The following is a 26,115-nucleotide window of genomic DNA, read 5'->3' as shown; positions in this document are numbered from 1 at the left end:
ATTTTGAACCGCAAATTTGCAGTTTCCATCAGGCCGGTCATGATTTCTTTTTACCCGGCATGTACTTTATTCGCATAAAAAGGTTGGATGGAAACCTGGTTACAAACGCATAAAAAAATGATTGTGATCATTGCAACATTGAGCAATTGGAACAAACCACAGGACTTATTTATATTTAGGTCACCAATACCAGACCTCGGTCAAATCAATTTCTTGAAGTATGCTTGATTTAGCTTGGAGCATTTTGCAAGTATTTGACAGTTACGTTTGTCCTAGCGGGTGACAGGTTGGCTGCAGGAGGCTGCGCCATACTTCACTCCAATGTTTCCTCTATCATGACACAAGGCGAGACCCAGATGCAGCCACAGGGGGCAGTTGGTTGGAGTCTTACAATAGTTATTCATCCAATCGGGTAAGGCAAGAGAATGATCATGGACAGGCAAAAGGGTCAGCACCAGTTCAGAGTCCAACAGGTACCGAAGGGCAGGCAGAATCAAGGTCAGGGCAGGCAGAATCAAGGTCAGGGCAGGCAGAATCAAGGTCAGGGCAGGCAGAATCAAGGTCAGGGCAGGCAGAATCAAGGTCAGGGCAGGCAGAATCAAGGTCAGGGCAGGCAGAATCAAGGTCAGGGCAGGCAGAATCAAGGTCAGCGCAGGCAGAATCAAGGTCAGCGCAGGCAGAATCAAGGTCAGGGCAGGCAGAATCAAGGTCAGGGCAGGCAGAATCAAGGTCAGCGCAGGCAGAATCAAGGTCAGGGCAGGCAGAATCAAGGTCAGGGCAGGCAGAATCAAGGTCAGGGCAGGCAGAATCAAGGTCAGGGCAGGCAGAATCAAGGTCAGGGCAGGCAGAATCAAGGTCAGGGCAGGCAGAATCAAGGTCAGGGCAGGCAGAATCAAGGTCAGGGCAGGCAGAATCAAGGTCAGGGCAGGCAGAATCAAGGTCAGGGCAGGCAGAATCAAGGTCAGGGCAGGCAGAATCAAGGTCAGCGCAGGCAGAATCAAGGTCAGGGCAGGCGGAATCAAGGTCAGGGCAGGCAGAATCAAGGTCAGGGCAGGCAGAATCAAGGTCAGGGCAGGCAGAATCAAGGTCAGGGCAGGCAGAATCAAGGTCAGGGCAGGCAGAATCAAGGTCAGGGCAGGCAGAATCAAGGTCAGGGCAGGCAGAATCAAGGTCAGGGCAGGCAGAATCAAGTTCAGGGCAGGCAGGATGATAAAGCTGTTGGGAAAGTAGTCCAGAGTCAGGCAGGGGTCAAAACTGGGAAGATTATCAAAAAGAAGAAGAAGAGCAAAAGGAGTACAGGAAAAACACACTGGTTGACTTGACAAACATACAAGACGAACTGGCACTGAGAGACATGAAACACAGGGTCAGGGCGTGACATCCTCTCCCCGTGCAGCACTTATCTGTCCATCTTGTCTGGTGCGGTTGCCTAACTGTGGGATTGACCTTAAATTGATTTTGGCTATTGGTTACGCAATGGGAATAGTGTTTGATATGGATTCGACTCTTCTCTCACGGGGTTGCGTAGCCTTGCGTGTCTGTCTGTGGGTAGACCAGCTGACGTGTGTATGACAGGCCAAGGGCTGTGTTGGTTTAATAGAGTCCCCTCTCACAAAGGGTTTCTCTCGTTCTGTGCTCCTCGTGTTCTCAGCCACAGAAACGAAACATCACACGCATGACAGTGATTCCCTTTAAAGCCTGTGTCATTAGTAAAGTTTGTTATGATTACTATGATGATGTCTGGAAAGTATAGCCCTCCATCAATAACTCAAAGTAAAGTTAGACTGCTATTAAGACTGCTTTTTCAGAATGTCAATGTACTATAATCTCCACACAAGTGCACTTATCCTGAATTTGATGCCATGGAGTATAAAAAGTGCAAAGCTCAACGGGGTGAGTTTGCAATGGTTTGCAATATATTTCATATCATCTGTGAACCACTATTTCAATTGATATGAAGTGTCTGCATGGCTGGGCCCTGGCCAACACAGCCTCATTAAGAAGCCTGTCTGGACCATTAGCTCTGGCAATAGCAAATATTGAGATAGATTTTCTTGGTTGGGGACCTTACCGATCTATATTGATGGACGCTCTCAGTTAAGAGTACATCGAGATTGTATTACTCATGTGGCTTCCAGACCTCAAGAAATAGTGTGAGCTGCATGCGTATTTGTGTGTGCACGCGACCAGGCAAGCACGCCTGTGTGTGATTGCCTATGTGTGTGTGTGTAGTTGAATCCTTCCGTGACGTCAATGGCCTCCGCGTCAAAGGAGACGTCTTCCTTGACTTAAATTATATAAATATGCATATTTGTAAAAAAAATTAAAAAAAATGAAGTGACAGTTCAGGGAGGCCACAATGGTCAGCCAGAGAGAGCAGAAATTAACTATCAGAAAAACTTCTCCACCCGTAATCAAACTCCAATCCATTATCACTATAATAGGCCAAATAGATTAAAAAATGAATGGCGTGTGATGTGGCTGTTGGCAGTGTATCATTCAGAGAAACTCTTATCTCGAGTAGCACTCAGATAACTTCTCAATTTCCTGTTATAATGAGCTTATTGCCTCCTCTTATGAAAAGAAAGAAGACAAAAAAAGAGTACAGACTCAATTACAGACTCAATTATTCAAACTTGGGATCATTTCGGCTAAGCAGAGTTGCTTTTGGGTTGAGTTTTATTGTACCTACAGGTAACTCACAAAATAACGGAAACACGAGCCAGAACAGCTTCAATTAAATCTTGACAACGATTTTACAAGTGTCTGGAACTCTAATGGAGGGATATGTCACCCTTCTTCTTCTTCTTCTTCTTCTTCTTCTTCTTCTTCTCCGAGAAACTCCATAATTTGTTGTTTTGTTGATGGCAGTGGAACACGTTATCTCAGGCGCTGCTCTAGAATATCCCATAATTGTTCAATTGGGCTGAAATATGGTGATTGAGACAGCATTGGCATATGGTTCACATAATTTTCATGCTCATCAAACCATTCAGTGACCACATGTGCCCTGTGGATGGGGGCATTGCCCATTATTTGTATACATGACCCTAAGCATGATGGGACTTTAATGGCTGAATTACAGCACCTACTTTCGATATACTTTGTATCCCTAATTATGTCTTTCCTTTGTTTTGGCAGTTACAGTGCCTTCAGAAAGTATTCAAACCACTCAACTTTTTCCACATTTTGTTACGTTACAGCCTTATTCTAAAATAGATTAATAAAATCGTAAGCAATCTACATACAATACCCCAAAAATGACAAAGAGAGAAAAAATTCAACAGAAATACGTTATTTACGTAAGTATTCAGACTCTTTGCTATGAGACTTGAAATTGAGCTCAGGTGCATCCTGTTTCCATTGATCATCCTTGAGATGTTTCTACCACAAGATTGGAGTCCACCTGTGGTAAATGTAATTGATTGGACATGATTTGGAAAGGCACATACCTTTCCACAGTTGACAGTGCATGTCAGAGCAAAAACCCAAGCCATGAGGGCAAAGGAATTGTCCGTAGAGCTCCGAGACAGGATTGTGTCGAGGCACAAATCTGGGGAAGGGTACCAAAAAATGTATGCAGCCCCAAGAACATAGTGGCTTCCATCATTCTTAGATGGAAGAAGTTTGGAACCACCAAGACTCTTCCTAGAGCTGGCCGCCCGGACAAACTGAGCGGGAGAAGGGCCTTGGTCAGGGAGGTGACCAAGAACCCGATGGTCACTCTGACAGAGCTCCAGAGTTCCTCTGGTGCAGTTCTGCAGAGATGGTTCCACAATCAGGCCTTTTTGGTAGAGTGGCCAGATGGAAGCCACTATTCAGTAAAAGGCACATGACAGCCCGCTTGGAGTTTGCCAAAAGGCACCTAAAGACTCCCAGACCATGATAAACAAGATTATCTGATCTGATGAAACCAAGATTGTACTCTTTGACCTGAATGCCAAGCGTCACGTCTGGAGGAAACTTGGCACCATCCCTACGGTGAAGCATGGTGGTGGCAGCATCATGTTGGGGGGATGTTTTTCAGCGGCAGGGACTGGGAGACTAGTCAGGATCAAGGCAAAGATGAACGGAGCAAAGTACAGAGAGATCCTTGATGAATACCTGCTCCAGAGCGCTCAGGACCTCAGACTAGGGGAAGGTTCACCTTCCAACAGGACAACAACCGTAAGCCCACAGCCAAGACCATGCAATTGTGGCTTTGGGACAATTCTCTGAATGCCCTTGAGTGTCCCAGCCAGAGCCCGAACTTGACCCTGATCAAACATCTCTGGAGAGACGTGAAAATAGCTGTGCAATGATGCTCCCATCCAAGCTGACAGAGCTTGAGAGGATCTGCAGAGAAGAATGTGAGAAACTCCCCAAATACAGGTGTGCCAAGCTTGTAGCACCATACCCAAGAAGACTCGAAGCTGTAATTGCTGCCAAAGGTGTAAAGGGTCTGTATGCTTCCCGTGTGTTAATGTGATATTTACATTTGAATTGTTCTCATAAAATTTGCAAGAATTTCAAAAAACAAGTTTTTGCATTGTCATTATGGGGGTATTGTGTGTAGATTGATGAGGGGGGGAAAAACAATTGAATCCATTTTAGAATAAGGCTGTAACTTAACAAAATGTAGAGAAAGTCCAGGGGTCTGAATACTTTCCGAATGCACAGTACCTGTATATCCTCCTTAATCCCACATTGTCTCTCTCTTGCTTCTGTTATCTCTGTCTACCACTCCCTCTCTCAATTCAATTCAATTCAATTCAATTCAATTCAATTCAAGGGCTTTATTGGCATGGGAAACATGTGTTAACATTGCCAAAGCAAGTGAGGTAGACAACATACAAAGTGAATATATAATGTGAAAAACAACAAAAATGAACAGTAAACATTACACATACAGAAGTTTCAAAACAGTAAAGACATTACAAATGTCATATTATATATATATATATATATATATATATATATATATATATATATATATATATATATATATATATATATATATATATATATATATACAATGTACAAATAGTTAAAGGACACAAGATAAAATAAATAAGCATAAATATGGGTTGTATTTACAATGGTGTTTGTTCTTCACTGGTTGCCCTTTTCTCTCTCTTTCCTTCTCTCTCTCTTTCTGCCTCTCTCCCCCTTCCATTATAGCTGTATCATCAGGTAAATAGTCCTCCCTCCCTACACTCTTAAAGAGTTTATCTGCTCCCCTGATGCGGTCTGTTGAGCCCTAGTCATCAATCACCTCCTCTGCCCCAGCCAGAATACTGTGCTCTGATGATTCTGCTGCTGTCGCTCTGACAGTGAGGCCATGGCTAATCACATTAAAGGAGACAGAGGAGTCACCCCGCCTCACCTAGCCTAACCCCCACCTCTTCAATCTTTATCTGCCATTATTCTCATTGAGTCCCTGAAGCGATCAGAGTTGATTTAAAATCCTATAAACACACTGCAGAGATGCTCTCTGGTCTGATTATGTGATGGCTGACGTTGCTCCATCCATGACTGTTTACCTTTCCTTAATGCAGCTCATCACTTAATACGGCTCATCACTTAATACAGCTAATCATGTGTCATCATGACTCACTCTACTTGTTAGATTCACGGAGTAGTTGTTATGATGGGTTTTCATCTGTGGTTAGTTTTAATGTCAAATGCACAAGTAGAGTGAAATGCCTGTCTTGCAAACGTAAAACCCAACATTGCAATAATCAATAACAATGTATTGCTACAAAAAACACATGAGAAATAAGAATAAATATGAAGAACACAATAAGTAAGTAAGCGTAATATATACAGGGTCAGTTCCAATACCATATTTGCAATGTGCAGGGATACTGGAGTGATGGAGGTGGATATGTATAAGGGTAAGGAGACAGGGATACTGGAGTGATGGAGGTAGATATGTATAAGGGTAAGGAGACAGGGATACTGGAGTGATGGAGGTAGATATGTATAAGGGTAAGGAGACAGGGATACTGGAGTGATGGAGGTGGATATGTATAAGGGTAAGGAGACAGGGATACTGGAGTGATGGAGGTGGATATGTATAGGGGGAAGGAGACAGGGATACTGGAGTGATGGAGGTGGATATGTATAGGGGGAAGGTGACAGGGATACTGGAGTGATGGAGGTGGATATGTATAAGGGTAAGGAGACAGGGATACTGGAGTGATGGAGGTGGATATGTATAAGGGTAAGGAGACAGGGATACTGGAGTGATGGAGGTGGATATGTATAAGGGTAAGGTGACTAGGCAACAGGATATATAATAAATAGAGTAGCAGCAGCTTGTATGTGCGTGTGTGTAGAGTCAGTATAAATGTACGTGCATGTTATATGTGAGTGAGCAGATGATGGAGTGAGTGTATAGGGCACTGTTTTATTCACCTTTATTTAACCAGGTAGGCAAGTTGAGAACAAGTTCTCATTTACAATTGCGACCTGGCCAAGATAAAGCAAAGCAGTTCGACAGATACAACGACACAGAGTTACACATGGAGTAAAACAAACATACAGTCAATAATACAGTATAAACAAGTCTATATACAATGTGAGCAAATTAGGTGAGAAGGGAGGTAAAGGCAAAAAAGGCCATGGTGGCAAAGTAAATACAATATAGCAAGTAAAACATTGGAATGGTAGTTTTGCAATGGAAGAATGTGCAAAGTAGAAATAAAAATAATGGGGTGCAAAGGAACAAAATAAATAAAATACAGTTGGGAAAGAGGTAGTTGTTTGGGCTAAATTATAGGTGGGCTATGTACAGGTGCAGTAATCTGTGAGCTGCTCTGACAGTTGGTGCTTAAAGCTAGTGAGGGAGATAAGTGTTTCCACTTTCAGAGATTTTTGTAGTTCGTTCCAGTCATTGGCAGCAGAGAACTGGAAGGAGAGGCGGCCAAAGAAAGAATTGGTTTTGGGGGTGACTAGAGCGATATACCTGCTGGAGCGTGTGCTACAGGTGGGAGATGCTATGGTGACCAGCGAGCTGAGATAAGGGGGGACTTTACCAAGCAGGGTCTTGTAGATGACATGGAGCCAGTGGGTTTGGTGACGAGTATGAAGCAAGGGCCAGCCAACGAGAGCGTACAGGTCGCAATGGTGGGTAGTATATGGGGCTTTGGTGACAAAACGGATTGCACTGTGATAGACTGCATCCAATTTGTTGAGTAGGGTATTTGAGGCTATTTTGTAAATGACATAGCCAAAGTCGAGGATTGGTAGGATGGTCAGTTTTACAAGGGTATGTTTGGCAGCATGAGTGAAGGATGCGTTGTTGCGAAATAGGAAGCCAATTCTAAATTTAATTTTGGATTGGAGATGTTTGATATGGGTCTGGAAGGAGAGTTTACAGTCTAACCAGACACCTACGTATTTGTAGTTGTCCACGTATTCTAAGTCAGAGCCGTCCAGAGTAGTGATGTTGGACAGGCGGGTAGGTGCAGGTAGCGATCGGTTGAAGAGCATGCATTTAGTTTTACTTGTATTTAAGAGCAATTGGAAGGAGCCACGGAAGGAGAGTTGTATGGCATTGAAGCTTGCCTGGAGGGTTGTTAACACAGTGTCCAAAGAAGGGCCAGAAGTATACAGAATGGTGTCGTCTGTGTAGAGGTGGATCAGGGACTCACCAGCAGCAAGAGCGACCTCATTGATGTATACAGAGAAGAGAGTCGGTCCAAGAATTGAACCCTGTGGCACCCCCATAGAGACTGCCAGAGGTCCGGACAGCAGACCCTCCGATTTGACACACTGAACTCTATCAGAGAAGTAGTTGGTGAACCAGGCGAGGCAATCATTTGAGAAACCAAGGCTGTCGAGTCTGCCGATGAAGATGTGGTGATTGACAGAGTCGAAAGCCTTGGCCAGATCAATGTGAGTGAGCAGATGATGGAGTGATGGAGAACATAGAAGTATGGCTTGAGTAGTTGGAGTCTTTAACGATTTTACTGGCCTTCCTTCCACACCGCCTGATATAGATGTCCTGGATGGCGGGGAGCTCGGCCCCAGTGATTTACTGGGCTGTCTGCACCACCCTCTGTAGCAGCATGCAATCGAGGGCGGTGCTATTACCATACCAGGCAGTGATGCAGCTCGTCAAGATGCTCTCGATGGTACAGATTTTGCGCCTTCTTCACAACTGTGCGCATGTTTGGATCATAGTGATTTGGACACCGAGGAACTCGAAGCTCTCGGCCTGTTCATTGCCAGTGCTTTTCATATACACCTAAAGTACCCTTAGCGCAAGGAGTATCTTTCAGATCTCCATCTCATAGTTCATAAATGGACACACCTGTGGGCCAGAACCAGACACTGACCTTTTTAATAGCTGGTAATGTCCAGTTTAGTATTCAACTATAAAGGCCACAACATCCTCAGTCATAATAACACTTCCGTGGTACTTTAGGAACAGGATGGGTAGAGGAAGTCTGCTTTTTCTCCATAGACACAATATTTAGACCTGGTCCTAGAGACCTAATATTTAGGCTCAGGAGCTCTTTATAGTTTATCTATCCCACCCTGTCCTGCATTATTCCTGGCCATCCCTCACAGCACTTTTCACCCCGAGTCAGCCCCAGCTCCAACTCCAGCCCCAGCTCCAGACGGCAGAGAGGCCCTGTTTTGACTAGACAGGCTGCAGATGCGGATTCCCCGCCGCTCTACAGTTTTATAAGACTTCCTGTACGGAATCGACCTGGTTTCCTTCTGGTGGCCATGACATCCGTGTGTGAAGGGGACGGGGGACGGGGGAGCAGCTTATACCCAGCAGCTACAGTATATATATGGGAGAAGCAGGGTCAAGTTGTCTTGGCTTCCCCAACTGACTGACACATTCCTAATCGTCTACACTGGTTGAGATTGGAGAATGTCTGTCTGTTTTAACCTTCTCTATTACTGTCTTTCTCTGCCACATTGTCTTGCTATCTCATGTCTATCATCTCTGTCTTCTCTCTCTCTCTCCCCACCCTCTTGCTCTACCTCCCTATCTCCCCCCTCGCCCTTCACACTGTCTTTTTTAAAGACAGACAGACAACACAGGGCCCTCTGTGTGTGTGTGTGTGTGTGTGTGTGTGTGTGTGTGTGTGTGTGTGTGTGTGTGTGTGTGTGTGTGTGTGTGTGTGTGTGTGTGTGTGTGTGTGTGTGTGTGTGTGTGTGTGTGTGTGTGTGTGTGTGTGTGTGTGTGTGTGTGATAGCCGTGGTGGTGGTGCACGTGTTGCATGCTTCTGCCAGCCGTGTGTCTGTCTGGGTTATGTAAAGAGTGCTATGTGAACAGACCAATCTCTTCTCAGACCAGCCCCTACTCTTCCCCCTGGGCTGGTAGACAGCTGCGGGACACTTTCGAACAGGAACCCCTCTCAGTCACAGGGTGACCGGGTCATGGTCAACTGTCACCGGGGGTGTGTGAACGTCTGGTCTGGCATGTCGGACTGAGGAGAGACACAGGAAGTCCTGCGGGGCTGGAAGAGGGCCAGGTTGGCAAAGCTGCATTCAAGTCACAGAGGGCCAGAGATCGTGAGAGTGTGTTTCTGTCTGTGTGTGTGTGTAGGGCTGTGTAGATCTTCCTTCTGTGGTTTCTGTCTGTGCTCACAACTTTTCTCATACCAAATGTAGGCTAGGCCTAACCTTAACTGTCAACGGTTGACCTGCCCATTTTTCATGCATGAATATTAATGCGGTTTTGTTTTCCTCTTGAGAGGACAGTACATGAGACACGCCAAGGAAATTAATATTAATGGTGTGCTTTTCAAAGTACATGGCATACTGGGACACCCAGGTAGGGGCTGCACATGTAACCTCTGTTAACCCCGCTCCCCTCCAGCCTGGCCCACTACCATCCTCCCTCCCTGCACCTTACTACCCCCCCTGAGAAGGAAACTTTGTACGTCTAGGGTAAAGTTGTATTCAATCATTGGCTGTGAGTTTGTATGCTTGCAGCGTGTTCTAACCAATTAAAAGATGACAGAATAGAATTGATAGTGTTTGTGTGCAGTACTTATCAACAACTACTGAGGCAGAGATGCCTATACCGTATGCATTGCTAATACTCTTTAACCAAATCAGTGTAATGAATTTGTGTTTATTGTGACATGATTGTTGTTGTCATCCATCAATGCTTTATTAGTGAGAATGTATGCTAATTACAACACATTTCTACCAGCTAAGAATGGCGTGTTCTCTCTTGTGTCGGTGCTAAATCATTACGCTTTCGCTAAAATATATGTTTCCAAATGCACTAAAGTGCTGAGAGCACTCACTGTACTTTTACATGTCTGCCCTTAAGCACTAAACAGCACATCCTCTCTGAGACAGCAGAACATATCATAAACTCTTCACCCCTTCACCCCCATTACTCACAGGGCTGAGTTTGGTGTTTACATGCCAACATTAAGCCAGTGTGAATTAGACCCCTGAGGTGTGGAGCCCAGCACAGCACCTCCAACATCTGCTTCAGCACAGATCCGAGCTATAAATAGACTAGTTCTGAATGGGCCTCTAACTAAGCCTCCAGTACTATGCTGTGAGGTGCTGTGCCCAACAATGCCAGTCAGTATCACAGTAACCCTGCTAGAAATTTGAACATTCATATTCAAGCATTAGCATGTACATGCGTGTGTTCCTGCCTAAATGACTACTGACCCGTAGCACTCGAATCTGTAGCCATGAAATGCTTTGAAAGGCTGGTCATGGCTCACAACAACACCATTATCTCAGAAATCCTAGACCCCCACCAATTTGCATACCGCACCAACAGATCCACAAAAGATGCAATCTCTATTGCACTCCACACTGCCCTTTCACACCTGGACAAAAGGAACACCTATGTGAGAATGCTATTCATTGACTACAGCTCAGCGTTCAACACCATAGTGCCCTCAAAGCTCATCACTAAGCTAAGGACCCTGGGACTAAACACCTCCCTCTGCAACTGGATCCTGGACTTCCTGACGGGCCGCCCCCAGGTGGTAAGGGTAGGTAACAATACATCCGCCAAGCTGATCCTCAACACGGAGGCCCCTTAGGGGTGCATGCTCAGTCCCCTCCTGTACTCCCTGTTCACTCATGACTGCACGGCCAGTCAACTCATGTACACCAACATCCTCACATACACACACTCGCAAAAGCTTGAAACCCTTTCCGCAACACAAATCCCAACACCATCATTAAGTTTGCTGATGACACAACAGTGATGGGCCTGATCACCGACAACCTATAGGGAGGAGATCAGAGACCTGACTGTGTGGTGCAAGGACAACAACCTCTCCCTCAACGTGATCAAGACAAAGGAGATGATTGTGAACTTCGGGAAAAGGAGGACCGAGCACTCTCCCATTCTCATCGACGGGGCTGTAGTGGAGCGGTTGAGAGCTTCAAGTTCCTTGGCGTCCACATCACCAACAAACTAACATGGTCCAAGCACACCAAGACAGTCATGAAGAGGGCACGACAAAACCTATTCCCCCTCAGGAGACTGAAAAGATTTAGCATGGGTCCTCAGATCCTCAAAAGGTTTTATAGCTGCACCATCGAGAGCATCCTGACGGGTTGCATCACTGCCTGGTATGGCGACTACTCAGCCTCCGACCGCAAGGCGCTACAGAGGGTAGTGCGTACGGCCCAGTACCTCACACGGCCAAGCTTCCTGCCATCCAGGACCTCTATACCAGGCGGTGTCATAGGAAGTTGTCAAAGACTCCAGCCACCCTAGTCATAGACTGTTCTCTCTGTTACCACACAGCAAGTGGTACTGTAGCGCCAAGTTTAGGTCCAAGAGGCTCCTAAATAGCTTTTACCCCCATGCCATAAGACTCCTGAACAGCTATTTGCATTGCCCCCCCGGAACGCTGCTACTCTGTCATTATCTATGCATAGTCACTTTAGTAACTCTACCTAATTGTACATATTACCTCAATTACCTTGACACCGGTACCCCCTGTATATAGCCTCACTATTGTTATTTACTGCTGCTCTTTAATCTTTTGTTATTCTTATCTCTTGCTTTCTTTAGGTATTTTCTTAAAACAGCATTGTTGGTTAAGGGCTTGTAAGTAAGAATTTCACTGTAATTTGATTTGATACACACTACTGTGTGTGCTCTTATACACACTTAAACACACATAGACACACTTGCAGGCTTACGTAACACTTAAATATACTCTAAATTCCTCACTAAGTTACGCACATACACATTGGGCCATATCACCATCAGTCATATTTTTGGATAGGCGCCTGAGAGGACAAGATAATACAAGCCTCGGTAATGTAGAACGTTCCAGCTAGGGTTGCAAAGCTGCTGGTAATTTACCAAAGTTGGCAGAATCAAAAAGGTGGTATTTAACAGAATCTATGGCAATCTATCCTGACTTTGGAAATGTATACTTGAATCGCTTAAAAACATATTCATTCATATATAGTATTCACTTCTAGTCGATAGACCATGTGGTTCAAGAGAAAATACCCTAATTAATGAGAGAGAAAAAAGCATCAAATCAACAATGGCATTATTTTCAATTAACTCTGCAACTCTTCCAACTAATTGACTTTTTTCAGAGCTGCCACCAGTTTGACGTCAAAACATTGACAACAAATACATATTTACATATTTTAAAAAATATTTAAAGGATATGTCATGCTGAAACCCTCATATTAAACACCAATGGAATTCACTAAATTGATGGTTTATATTTAGGATAATGTTTTACAGCTGTCGTTCTACTTTTTATTTTAAAACCATCTTTTTCAATTATTTCATATATTTTACATGTGATAGGGCCACACAGAGGGCCACACAGAGGGCCACACAGAGGGATAGACAGAGGGCCACACAGAGGGCCACACAGAGGGCCACACAGAGGGCCACACAGAGGGCCACACAGAGGGCCACACAGAGGGCCACACAGAGGGCCACACAGAAGGCCACACAGAGGGCCAGACAGAGGGCCAGACAGAGGGCCACACAGAGGGCCACACAGAGGGCCACACAGAGGGCCACACAGAGGGCCACACAGAGGGCCACACAGAGGGCCACACAGAGGGCCACACAGAGGGCCACACAGAGGGCCAGACAGAGGGCCAGACAGAGGGCCACACAGAGGGCCACACAGAGGGCCAGACAGAGGGCCAGACAGAGGGCCACACAGAGGGCCACACAGAGGGCCAGACAGAGGGCCAGACAGAGGGCCACACAGAGGGCCAGACAGAGGGCCACACAGAGGGCCACACAGAGGGCCACACAGAGGGCCACACAGAGGGCCACACAGAGGGCCACACAGAGGGCCAGACAGAGGGCCAGACAGAGGGCCACACAGAGGGCCACACAGAGGGACAGACAGAGGGCCACACAGAGGGCCAGAGATGATTACAGACACCTGTGATAATCTAAAGTAACCAAAAGGGTCACTAGATGTCTCAAGTTCAGAAAGTGGGGGGGGACATGTCCCCATCCCCAGTGAAAGTTGCGCCCCTGGTTAGGACACACAGAGTCCACGGGACCAGACCCAGCCAATGCAAACCCCTGCCCGCCTGGCACTCGAGATTCAAGGCACCTCGCTAAACTGAGCCAACATTGAATCAAAAGTCTCTTGGCAGGAACAGAACGCGAAGTGAATTGGCTCATTGAGCTGAGATGCCGCCTTAAGTTGTACTTCATCATCACTCTTTCTTTTTGTTGTGCCTTGTCTCGTTTGTGATTTATTGTGTATCGCTGTGGTGATTGATAGGCTTTGTAGTGTTAGGGAGTTTATAGTCTAACCAGGGGCCTGCAACCTTTTCGAGCAACTTCAAACATGTCACGAGTTAGAATTTATTTTAAGCTTTCAAATAGGCAAATTCTTCTCTTCTCCTCTACCCTGCAACTCTTCCCCTTGTCCTTGGTGTACAAGAGATGTGTTTTCAATATACCTTGTAAAATAATGGTTAATAAACAACTCTAAAGGGCCCCATTTTTTAAATTATATTTAGTATTTTCCAGTTTTTTTTCTTCTCTCAATATTACAATTATTCATAGAGACACAGTGAAAATGGATGTTCTGAGTCCCATGTTAATGCTTAAATCACATCAGAAGACACATTTTGAGGTCTGGGAGAAAAAAAAACGACCTTTCAAAAAATAATTTAGAAAGGAATGTGTGGTGTAGCTACGCTTCTGTTGGGCCGACCACTGCATCACATGACATGCCTTCTCACTGTGTTGGCCAATTTATCAGAGTAATGCAATGAAATGGGCAAAGCAGCATTTTGAAGCATCAGTGTACTCTAGTTCTGTCATTTTTAAACCCACACAGCTTTAACGACCAGATTTATTTGATAGTTTCTTTCCTGGAATAAATGCGCCGACGATGTGGCCTTCCGTTGAACGATTTAAATTCTGGAATACGCTGTAAGATTAAGGACTGTAGCTTGCTGTTCTGTCCGTCTGGTTGTCAATACGTCTTAGCACTGTGCTCACGGACTTCATTGATTCCAATCTGAAGGTGCTCAGACATTGCTGGTCCGATGATGTTGTTGTTGAATACTTCAGCAACAGGGTAGATATTTCTCAGTTGTTGTACGCATTTTTGTGTGTCTCGGTGCCGGTCAGAGTGCAGGTCAGAGTGCAGGTCAGAGTGCAGGTCAGAGTGCAGGCCAGAGTGCAGGTCAGAGTGCAGGCCAGAGTGCAGGCCAGAGTGCAGGTCAGAGTGCAGGCCAGAGTGCAGGTCAGAGTGCAGGCCAGAGTGCAGGTCAGAGTGCAGGCCAGAGTGCAGGTCAGAGTGCAGGCCAGAGTGCAGGCCAGAGTGCAGGTCAGAGTGCAGGTCAGAGTGCACGCATGGATTACCATGTGCATTTTCCTATGTGTGTAGGTTTGCTGTATCTGCTAGATTCTCTGCAGGTCGTAGGATGACTGAGTGTGTCTCGGGCCGGGTGCCAGAATGTGCCCTGTGAGAGGTGCACAGGTGCAGTGGGCCAGGTTGTAGGGGGACAGTAGGGTAGTAGAGGGCCTGCCTGGCACATAGGCTACTTGAACACACATGGGAACACCCAAACGGGAACACGAGGATGGGTTGTAGAGGGCTGGTCAGTAGGGTTAGCAAAGGATACATGTGTCACCACTGCCCGGGTGTCACGGTCGGGTATAACTTCGACAACTCAGTCTGTTCTCACGCTCGCCAGGGCCGACCATCCCACCAACACCTCTCTTCCTGTCTGCCCTGCTGACCTCAAACACACACAGGCTTCGAGTCGTGAGATCTCCTGTCATACAGTATATTGCATATTATAGAATCATTTTGGCCGGATATGTGTTGCCAGTGTGTCAGTACCACTAAACACAGTGTCAACAGTCAGCAGTGATTACTATCACAGTGACCATGAAGGTGAAGGGTCATGCTATGGTTACTGCGAGGGCTTGAACCACAGGCAGCCCTAGTCGTGTGGTGTGGATGGATCTGGGACAGTATGTAGACACATTGAGGTGTGTCCTCAGGCCCAGGTATTTGACTAGGATCATTCCCTAATCCCCCAGGATACGATGTTAGTTCAGATGTTAGGAGTTAATGCTGTTATGCCATATGCTGCATAGCAGGGGTGTGTGTTTGGTTTGATGGGGTGATGGGGGGGCAGAGGGGAGACGTGTTGATAAAAATGTGGGATTTGGAACGTAGCACGGGGTAAGTGCTGACTGTTATGTGACTAAGGAGCTTGTTTATTTAATATTCCAGGGAATAGTTTATTAAAGAGGTGAATCTCTTTTCTAAACTAAATCCGATGAGGGGATGCTTGGGCCTCTGAAGTGCTTCAGATGAAGTGTTTTGTTGGCATGGCTCTTGGAAAAAAAAGACTTCAATGTTGTTGGGAAATATTTTTTTGGAGTGAGTGTGTGTGTGGGGGGGCCATGGATTCTCGGGTAGGTTGTGTTATCTTCCCGATAGGGCCGACCCGTCCGTTTCACTCTATTTACTCGATAGCGCCGGTTTTGTTTGGTTCGCCTTACTGGAAAATATTAATGCATTTCACTGTTTCGCACCGTGGCCGATCCCTGGGAGACGAACAGCGCTACTGGTGTTCCTTCCATCTGTCCGCAGAGTCAGAGTAGTCATCATCCTGGTTGCATCCCAAATGGCACCTATTCACTATTTAGTGCACTGAATAGGGTGTCATCTGAGCTGCAGACCCTCTCTGGAGGGGATTTGGGGGCCTCCAACCGCTTGTGGTTGGTGATGTGCCTGACCGGAAACCATGAGGCAACATGAGCCACCTGTCTCCTTCTCCTTTCATCTGGCCCTGGTTAGAGCTGACAGTACCGTGCAGACCTGGGTTCAAATAGTATTTTAAATGATGTAGCTTCATTGAGCTTGCCTGTGGCTTAATGGAACCAATAGAAAAGTCACAAAAGTGCAAACCCAGCCCACATGGTACAATAAGCAGATTATAACAAACACCAAAATTATGTGAAAGATTTCAAATAGTATTTGAACCCAGGTATGGTTATTGCTGCCAGTAACACAGCCCCTGTCTGTCAGACGGTCAGACTATGGAGCCATGGGGAAATTGGCCCTGAAAGGATGACAGTCTCCTCCGCGTCTTTAGCGCTCAGTGTAAACTAATCTAATTGCTCTGCGGCTCAGACCAACAATAAGAGCTCATCCGCCGGGACTGTTGCCAGGGGTCCAAGCAGCAGGAGACACATGCATGTTTGATAAGTCATCGCCACGCCATCAGTGCAGTATACAGACACACTTTCACAAACACACAGAGACACACACACTTTTTGTACTTGTTTTTTTTAACCTAACACACACACTTACTGTAACTTACATAACCCACCACACACATTTCACCACACACATTTCCCCTCAGCAGGTGACTGTAGAGGGATGGATCTGTGTCATTAGTGCAGGGCAATCAGACTGTGTAGCGGGGGAAATCACCCACCCTGGGCTAGTCTCTCACCCTGGGCCCTGTTATAGCAGACTTGTCAGGGGCTCAGAGGACGGGGCGGCTATAGGGTGGGTGTGTGCGATCTGTGTCTGTGTGTGTGCGATCTGTGTCTGTGTGTGTGCGATCTGTGTCTGTGTGTGTGCGATCTGTGTCTGTGTGTGTGCGATCTGTGTCTGTGTGTGTGCGATCTGTGTCTGTGTGTGTGCGATCTGTGTCTGTGTGTGTGCGATCTGTGTCTGTGTGTGTGCGATCTGTGTCTGTGTGTGTGCGATCTGTGTCTGTGTGTGTGCGATCTGTGTCTGTGTGTGTGCGATCTGTGTCTGTGATCTGTGTCTGTGTGTGTGCGATCTGTGTCTGTGTGTGTCTGTGTCTGTGTGTGTGCGATCTGTGTCTGTGTGTGTGCGTCTGTGTCTGTGTGTGTGTGATCTGTGTCTGTGTGTGTGTGCGAACTGTGTCTGTGTGTGTGCGATCTGTGTCTGTGTGTGTGCGATCTGTGTCTGTGTGTGTGCGATCTGTGTCTGTGTGTGTGCGATCTGTGTCTGTGTGTGTGCGATCTGTGTCTGTGTGTGTGCGATCTGTGTCTGTGTGTGTGCGATCTGTGTCTGTGTGTGTGTGCGATCTGTGTCTGTGTGTGTGCGATCTGTGTCTGTGTGTGTGCGATCTGTGTCTGTGTGTGTGCGATCTGTGTCTGTGTGTGTGTGCGATCTGTGTCTGTGTGTGTGTGCGATCTGTGTCTGTGTGTGTGTGCGATCTGTGTCTGTGTGTGTGCGAACTAGTGATGTGCAGTTTGTGAACGATTCTGCCTTTTTGATTGACTCTTTTTACTGACTCGAGTCATGATTAGTTTTCGGAGTGACTTGTTCATTTTAGTTGTTAATTTGACCTGCTGGCCACAATGGGTCCTACGGCAGGATTGATACACGCTCAGCGGCTCCAGAGACGTGCTCTGACCAACAACAGTTGGTCACATATGCCCGCAGGCTGCAGCTGCAACTGATCATTGATCTCATGGTGCAAGAATGAATGCAATGAATTAATTATTGAATGTTATGATGGACACAGCCTTATAGGACCTAAATAGACACAGCCTTTGCTCAACAAACTCAAACTCGAGAGCGAATCGTTTGGGGGGTTGCAGTTCAAATAGTTTTGTGCTTTTCACCATCACGGCAGTCAATCAATCAATCAAAATTATTTATAAAGCTATTTTTACATCAGAAGATGTCACAAAGTGCTTATACAGAAATGCAGCCTAAAATCCCAAAGAGCAAGCAATGCAGACGTAGAAGCATGGTGGCTAGGAGAAACTCCCTAAAAAGGCAGGAATCTAGGAAGAAACATAGCGAGGAACCAGGCTCTGAGGGGTGGCCAGTCATCTTCTGGCTGTGCCAGTGGAGAGAGTACATGGCCATTAAGGCTAGATCAGGGGTCAAATCAAATAGATTATTATAGAGGGTTATAGAGGGTACAACAGGTCAGCACCTCAAGAGTAAATGTCAGTTGGTTTATCATAGACAAGCATTCAGAGGTCGAGAGAGAGAGAGTAGTGGGGATGGGGTAGGATGGGGTAGTACGTCCGGTGAACAGGTCAGGGTTCCATAGCCGCGGGCAGAAACTGGATCAGCAGGGGGGGGGGGCAGCCAGGTGGACTGGGGACAGCAAGGAGGCAGCATGCCAGGTAGTCCTGAGGCATGGTCCTCCGGGAGGGGAGAGAGAGAGATGGGGGAATTAGTGGGAGCATACTTAAGATCACACAGGACACCAGATAAGACAGAGTCTGGGCATTGCTGACTCAAATGAACTAAATTAATCAAAATATTTGTTATTTTCACTGAACGAGTCAAAAATATCTGAGTCAGTAAAAAGATCAAAACGTCCCAGCTCTAGTGTGAGCGCGGGGTGTGTGTGTGTGCTTGTGTTGGGTTTGTGTGTGCGAGCACGGGGTGTGTGTGCGCGTGTTGGGTTCGTGTGTGTGCGTGCATGCGCCAGAGTGTGTGTCTGCGTGTTTTCTATTTGAGTTGGGTTTGTGTGATTGCTCTGGTGTGATTCCTCCTGGTGAGAGCAGTGGGTCATAGCTCACTCTGTGGACTCATCGCATTAGTGCTCCGCAGAGAGTATCAGTCATATCAATCAACTGTACTCTGAGCCACAGAGCCAGGACAGATTTACATGACTAAACTGTGACTACGCTCTTCTGGAGACACCAGGGAGTCAGCTCACTGTAATGTGGATGCCTGAGCATGAGGATCAGTAGCTCTGATAGTGATGTTGACAAGCCTCGAACGTCCCGGTGGCATCCCCTTTGTGTGGCCATAATGCACCCTAAAAAAAAATCTGTGCCCTTTGAGGCCAGTGGCCGTTCTGCCCTTGGGCTGGATATAATAATTATAATTCCCTTTTCCTGTCTGCGTGCCCCAAAGCACCTCTGACTCACATGACTCTCTCAGATATATCAATTCTTATTAACCAGTGGCCGTCATGTGATCGGGTCCTTCTCACAGGCTACAAGTGAAGATGGACACATCTGGGACGCAACTGTGCGCGTCCTTATCCAATTCCCGAGGCGCATACTGAAGATGTTGGAAGAACTGTACACATTTACTTTTCGTCAGCCAACAAGATGTGTAGGCCTAACAAACAGCACAATCAACTAGTCTATGTCAATCTACTATCCCCCATAGTACAAAAGGTGACCTATTCTATTGGTCAACTTGACCTTCTGTGCGAGAAAGAAATACTCCAAACATAGTCTGCGAAAGTTGTGGGATGCGATAGATGCCAAATGTATACAACCACTAGCATAAAAAAAATAACGTTTAAAAGCTATAAGTGCAACAATGCAGTTGGTAATGCAGTTGGTAATGCAGTTGGTATGCAGTTGGTGCAGTTGGTAATGCAGTTGGTAATGCAGTTGGTAATGCAGTTGGTAATGCAGTTGGTAATGCAGTTGGTAATGCAGTTGGTAATGTTCCAAAATACAATCAATTAGTGTGAAAACACCATTCTCAAAAATGTGATTATGCTTTTATTTATATATAGGTGCATTATCCTGGTGAAAATGATCTTCGCCAAACCCACGCGTTGCTCATGTTAGTGCCAGTGAGGCTCTACGGTTGTAAGGCAGATTAAACGTGCTTCATTTAAAGAAACTATTTGGTTGTGAGACAAACCTTTTCAAAACATAGGCTACAGGCCTATGGGCTAGAATACATGAAGTGTGTGACTATGATTTTGAAAAAGTCGCAAAAAAAGGCATGCACTTTTTTCTTGTCTTACTGTATCATTCACAAGTGATAATATACAATGCATTTGTAAAGTATTCAGACCCCTAGACTTTTCTCACATTTTGTTATGAGGATAAAAAAAGGTATATAATCAATCTACACACAATACCCCATAATGACAAAGCAAAACACGTTTTTTAGAACTTTTAGCAAATGTATTAAAAATATTTTTAAAATACCTTATTTTACTGTACATAAGTATTCATACCCTTTGCTATGAGACTTGAAATTGAGCTCAGGTGCAACCTGTTTCCATTGATCATCCTTGAGATGTATCTACAACTTGATTGGAGTCCACCTGTGGCAAATTCAATTGATTGGCCATGATTTGGAAAGGCACACACCTGTCTATATAAGATCCCACAGTTGACAGTGCATGTCAGAGCAAAAACCAAGCCGTGAGGTCGAAGGAATTGTCCATAAAGCTACGAGACAGGATTGTGTCGAGACACAGATCTGGCAAAGGGTACCAAAAAACACAGTGGGTCCCTAAGAAGGTCCCCAAGAACACAGTGGCCCCATCATTCTTAAATGGAAGAAGTTTGGAACCACCAAGACTATTCATGGAGCTGGGGGAGAAGGTCCTTGGTCAGAGAGGTGACCAAGAACCCTGATGGGTACTCTGACAGAGCTCCAGAGTTCCTCTGTGGAGATGGGAGAACCTTCCAGAAGGACAATCATCTCTGCAGTATTCCACCAATCACGCCTTTATGGTAGAGTGGCCAGACATGACAGCCCGCCTGGAGTTTGCCAAAAGGCACCTAAAGGACTCTCAGACCATGAGAAACAAGATTCTCTAGTCTGATGAAATCAAGATTTAACACTTTGGCCTGAATGCCAAGCGTCACAACTGGAGGAAACCTGGCACCATCCCTACGGTGAAGCATGGTGGAGGCAGCATCATGCTGTGGGCATGTTTTTCAGCTGTAGGGACTGTGAGTCTAGTCAGGATCGAGGGAAAGATGAACGGAGCAAAGTACAGAGAGAGATCCTTGATGAAAACCTGCTCCAGAGCGCTCGGGACCTCAGACTGGGGCGAAGGTTCACCTTACAACAGGTCAACGACCCTAAGCACACAGCTGACAATGCAGGAGTGACTCCGGGACAAGTCTCTCAATGTCCGTGAGTGACCCAGCCAGAGCCCAGACTTAAACCTGATCAAAAATCTCTGGAGAGACCTGAAAATAGCTGTGCAGCGACACTCCTCATCCAACCTGACAGAGCTTGAGAGGATCTGCAGAGAAGAATGGGAGAAACTCCCCAAATACAGGTGTGCCAAGCTTGTAGAGTCGTAGCCAAGAAAACTTGACGCTGTAATCGCTGCCCAAGGTGTTTCAACAATATTCAGACTAAAGGTTTTGAAGAGTTATGTAAATGTGATATTTGATTTTTTAAACATTTGCGTTGATGACAGAGTGATTAGAGGGACAATGGAGTGTTGAGTACCAGGCAGTTAGCAAGTTTGGTAGGCGACTAATGACCATCAGTAGCATCAGAACTTGGAGAATCATAGTTACCATGACTAAACGGTCACTTGGAATTTCACTGGGCTCATAACTTGTGACCACTGGTGTGCCAGTAATACAGTCACCATAACAGCATAAAGAGTCATGTGAAATCCATAGATTAGGGCCTAATGCATTTTTTTCAATTGACTGATTTTCCTTATATGAACTGTAACTCAGTAGAAGTCGCATTTTTGTTTAGGATATTTAAGAGCTGAGTTTATCAGAAGACGTGATAAGTCATTCTGACAGACGTTATGTCATGGAGCGTCTTTGAAAGTATAAGGCTGACTATCTGTCTGTCTGTCTCTCTGTCTGTCTCTCACATTGAGACTGGCACTGTCTGGCCCAAAGCAGAAGTCAGATAATAGTGTAATACAGTAAGTTATTTCTACACATGCAGACACATGCTCAAGCATGGCGCTTTGCGGTTACAATGCCTTGTCATTGTAAAACAAGGCGCAGCAGGTAGCCTAGCGGTTAGAGCGTTGGTCACTAGTTCGAATCCCAGATCTGACCATGTAAAAAAAAAACCTGTTGATGTACCCTTGAGCAAAGCATTTCACCAAAATTGCTCCAGGGTCGCTGGTATATCTTTTTGCGGGGTTATGTTGTTCTGAACCCACTTCCTTCAAGTTGTCTGTTCGTCGTCAAAATCACCACCCCCAACACCCCACCCCCACCCCCACCCCGTCCATTGGTTGCGCCTGTTGGTCTGCCCTGTATAGAGCTTATGTCATGAAAATATGGTCAGAAAGACAAAGTCATCACAAAACGGCCTTTACTGGTTTTATCAACAGACCTATGAGCTTGCTGCCAGCTCTTAACAAACTGTTGGGAAAAAAATGTTCTTGGCTAAGAGTTGAGGAAAGACTGACTGTATTACTTCTTGTTTATATAAGAAACAATGTGTTGGATATTCCAGATTTTACACACAGCACTGACACACACACTTACCCCACCAGACATGCCACCAGGGGTCTTTTCACAGTCCCCAGGTCCAGAACACACTTACCCCACCAGACATGCCACCAGGGGTCTTTTCACAGTCCCCAGGTCCAGAACACACTTACCCCACCAGACATGCCACCAGGGGTCTTATCACAGTCCCCAGGTCCAGAACACACTTACCCCACCAGACATGCCACCAGGGGTCTTATCACAGTCCCCAGGTCCAGAACACACATACCCCACCAGACATGCCACCAGGGGTCTTTTCACAGTCCCCAGGTCCAGAACACACTTACCCCACCAGACATGCCACCAGGGGTCTTTTCACAGTCCCCAGGTCCAGAACACACTTACCCCACCAGACATGCCACCAGGGGTCTTTTCCCTGTCCCCAGGTCCAGAACACACTTACCCCACCAGACATGCCACCAGGGGTCTTTTCACAGTCCCCAGGTCCAGAACACACTTACCCCACCAGACATGCCACCAGGGTCTTTTCACAGTCCCCAGGTCCAGAACACACTTACCCCACCAGACATGCCACCAGGGGTCTTTTCACAGTCCCCAGGTCCAGAACACACTTACCCCACCAGACATGCCACCAGGGGTCTTATCACAGTCCCCAGGTCCAGAACACACTTACCCCACCAGACATGCCACCAGGGGTCTTTTCACAGTCCCCAGGTCCAGAACACACTTACCCCACCAGACATGCCACCAGGGGTCTTTTCACAGTCCCCAGGTCCAGAACACACTTGCCCCACCAGACATGCCACCAGGGTCTTTTCACAGTCCCCAGGTCCAGAACACACTTACCCCACCAGACATGCCACCAGGGGTCTTTTCACAGTCCCCAGGTCCAGAACACACTTACCCCACCAGACATGCCACCAGGGGTCTTTTCACAGTCCCCAGGTCCAGAACACACTTACCCCACCAGACATGCCACCAGGGGTCTTTTCACAGTCCCCAGGTCCAGAACAAATTCAATGAAATGTACATGTTATTCAGAGCCATACCTGCATGGAACTCCCTTCCATCTCATACAGCGCAAGTGAACAGCAAACCTGGTTTCAAAAAACAGATAAAGCAGCACCTCACGGCACAACGCCTCTCCCATGTGACCTACTGGTTGCGTGTATGTACTGACATGCATGTGTAACTGATAGATGGTCACACACATACGCACAATGCATGTTAATGCTTTTAAATCTATGTCAATTGTAAAGTATTTCTTCTGTAATGAAAGATGAACTCAATCCACTCTTTACTCTCTCAATGAATGTTTTTTTTTTTTGTTGTTGTCAGGATTAATGACGCTTTAAGATAAATCCTTCCTCCTTTCATGCTCTGACAAACAGAGCAACACTGCCAACCACGCTTTAGTAGAGCCTGTCATACCCGACTCACGTTTTTCTGAGGGCAAACGAAGGATTAAAAATAGCCTTTACTAGAATAGATGTGTCACTTCCAAAGACTCTAAGCCGCCCGCCTTATTATCTAAAAGTCACAACTCGTTAGGAATCCGATTGACCCGACCGACAGTAACATCAAACTCACACTCGCTCTGTAAACTTTCGGGATGTAGCTCATGTGTTCATTCATACTCAAGAGTTGTCAAGTGTCTCATAATGATGGAATTCACAACTTTATTACCTTTACTACAGGATGAGATCGACTTGACCGGGAATGGTCATTACCACCACATGTGCTACGACTCCTACTATGAACACTGACCAGCCAAAGTTTATTTGAGACTCGAGGAAAATAAATAGATAAGGTTGAGCTTTGTGTATTTCCTAGAACTGTTTTCTGCTTTGCTCCCCCGGTAGATGCTGATATATTGCCCGCAGAGCGAGATTTATGGACGCAGTTCGTTGTGGCTCCTGACACTTTGACATGTTGTATTGAACAAAGCCAGATACCCGCACAAGACTTCCATTACAGGTTCTCAACAACCAGGCCTCTGAGGCCTCTGAGGAATATGTTCTCTCGTCGTGTCAGCTTCCATTTCATCTACACAAGGACTTTAATTGTGTGCGTGCCCGACGTACGGCCGTATTCATGAATACATAATGAACGCTGCCGTGCTTTGTGGTTCGCTCTATGTGTATAATAGAGGGTTGTAAATGAGCCCCTTATTTACCAAGGAGCTAATGGTCCTTAGAGTGAGAGAGAGGAGGCGTAGAGTAGGCATCATCATTGCAGCGGGGCAGGAAATGTCTTGCACTGGCACGGTAATAACTTGGCTAGGCTGAACTTAAAGAGGTGTTACAGAAAACCTATTTTGCTTTGTTGTCATAGGGCGTGGTCGTGTCCAAGACTAGATGCTTTTAATGTGCTTTGAGAGTGTGGTAACGATATAAGGCTGCCGTAAACATTGTAGATATAATTTCAAAGAATGTGAAACCTCTGAGATATGACCTGGAAGTTGACCTCACCGCTGCTGTACTGCAGTAGGGAGCCAGCATTCATACTCCTCTAGGATTGGTGGGATAGCTGGGCGCTTGCGTTACAGAAACACTCCTACAATGCTGACCTTCTGTATAAACTTAGATAGGACCTGTTGCATTATGTCACCCCCTCACACACACATGGCCTGTGTATGGCGTCATACACTGTAAATGGTGCAACTCATGTTCCCGGAGACGTGTGTGTGTGTGTGTGTGTGTGTGTGTGTGTGTGTGTGTGTGTGTGTGTGTGTGTGTGTGTGTGTGTGTGTGTGTGTGTGTGTGTGTGTGTGTGTGTGTGTGTGTGTGTGTGTGTGTGTGTGTGTGTGTGTGTGTGTGTGTGTGTGTGTGTGTGTCTGTGTGTGTGTTCCCCTCAGATGTGACCGTATCCCCACCACTCCCCCAAACACTCCCCATTTACCTCCCACTCTGTCTGTGAGAAAGGCATAAGGATGACATCATTGCGTTGAAGCCTGAAACCTATTGGCTACTTTGCTTCCCGGTCTAACTGCCTCTGCCATAACTCCCTCCATCAGACATAAACACAGCCAAGACAGGAAAACATAGCTGAACGGAAGACAGGCAGACAATAAAGGCCAGAGAAAGAGAGCTAGAGGGGCAGACAGACACAGGTATACTGAGAAATATAGTGGGACAGACAGATGGACAGATATAGCGTAACGCTGGTCAGAAGCTCCACAGAGTCTCTGTCAGGCCCCCTCTCTGGCAGTGCTGCTGCCCCAGTCAGAGCACCTGCTTTCCCCATCAGCCCTTCTCCGCGGTCCTCTCAGTGTGGAGCTCGCTGTTCCACAGCCCACTGACTTCAAACATGAGCTACTCCAGGAATGATAATGACAGAAACTTGCCTGGAAAAATATATTTATCATCCAAAATACACTGAGAGCATTGTGATTTACGACTGTTCTCTCCTACCGGTTTACCACCGTACCACTCTGATTGGCTGCATTCGGTGGTCACTGGGAGGAAGTGTTAAAAGCTTGGTGG

The 26,115-nt window shown here is 46.2% G+C and overlaps 1 protein-coding gene and 1 long non-coding RNA gene across 10 annotated transcripts in view; both read left to right on the top strand.

The window, feature by feature from the left end:
- The window catches only part of LOC118358844 (N(G),N(G)-dimethylarginine dimethylaminohydrolase 1-like), a 142,597-nt gene that overhangs the window by 20,929 nt on the left and 95,553 nt on the right, over positions 1 to 26,115 (top strand). The window lies entirely within an intron of this gene.
- On the top strand, positions 22,644 to 23,804 carry LOC127911980 (uncharacterized). 6 transcript variants are annotated; one of them, XR_008079935.1, is made up of 5 exons: positions 22,644 to 22,765; positions 22,940 to 22,997; positions 23,171 to 23,228; positions 23,287 to 23,402; positions 23,460 to 23,804. It is a non-coding gene; the product is annotated as an uncharacterized LOC127911980 (long non-coding RNA). The 6 variants fall into 6 exon arrangements; XR_008079934.1 differs by lacking the exon at positions 22,940 to 22,997; XR_008079936.1 differs by lacking the exons at positions 22,940 to 22,997; positions 23,171 to 23,228 and adding an exon at positions 23,056 to 23,113.

Source organism: Oncorhynchus keta, chromosome 26, assembly GCF_023373465.1.
Source record: "Oncorhynchus keta strain PuntledgeMale-10-30-2019 chromosome 26, Oket_V2, whole genome shotgun sequence".
Classification (NCBI taxonomy): Eukaryota; Metazoa; Chordata; class Actinopteri; order Salmoniformes; family Salmonidae; genus Oncorhynchus; species Oncorhynchus keta.
The sequence above is the reverse complement of the archived record's forward strand: the minus strand, read 5'-3'. Positions and strand labels throughout refer to the sequence as shown.